Source organism: Penaeus monodon, chromosome 19, assembly GCF_015228065.2.
Source record: "Penaeus monodon isolate SGIC_2016 chromosome 19, NSTDA_Pmon_1, whole genome shotgun sequence".
In the NCBI taxonomy this organism is placed as follows: Eukaryota; Metazoa; Arthropoda; class Malacostraca; order Decapoda; family Penaeidae; genus Penaeus; species Penaeus monodon.
In genome coordinates this window covers 924,666-925,511 of record NC_051404.1, presented here as the reverse complement: position 1 = coordinate 925,511, position 846 = coordinate 924,666, and positions in this window count along the sequence as shown.

Genomic DNA, 846 nt, shown 5'->3' with positions numbered 1-846 from the left:
TGCTGTACTTTATTCCCGAGCCAATCGTTACCCCGGCCAATGGTCCGTATCTTCTGCAACAAAAAAATGATTAAACTATTGCGTGGAAATTCAGAATACGAATCCACAATCTCCGGAGCGAGATGTTTAGAGTGTGTTTTGATTAGATGTTTCAAGGGAAACCGTTTCTCTCGTGTGCCTCTCTCTCCGTTCATCTTCTTAATTCACTCAGCATTTTTTTCTCTCTCTGCCTCCTTGTTTTCTCCTTCGCTTTTCCCTTCCTCTTCATTTCTTCTCCTTCTTCCCCCTTTCATTACTCTTTTTATTCCTTTTTTCGTCTCTCTCCATCTTTTCTCTTCTCTTCCCATTTTCTGTTAATGTCCCTTCCTCTAACATTTTCCTTGCCTCTTTCCTCTTTTCCTCATCGCTTCTCGTCCCTCTCCCTCTCCATCTCTCTTCCTCTACTATCCTCTCCCTTCTTCCTCTCCTCTTATCTCCCTTTCTTAGCCTCTTCTTTCCCCCCCGCTTCCATCCCTCTCTCTCTTACCCTCACCTCTTTCCCCTCTTTTATATTTGTCTCCCTCTTACTCTCTCTTCCCCCCTCCATATCTCTCCCTCTCCTACCCACCTCTCCCCATGCATCTCCCTTCTCTTTTCCCCTTCCTTCCCCCCTCTCCTCTTCTCCTCCATCTACCCCCCCCCCCCCCCCGTGGGCGCCGATCCGAACCCGGCCGGTGAAAGGGTGTGTGGAAACGCATGCGGCGGAGAGCGAAGAGTGGCAATCAGAATACCTGATTACAGTCTCGGCGAGGAGATAATGGTGCGTCTCGCGGGGTATTAGGTGCTACGAGTTCATGTTGCATTCCT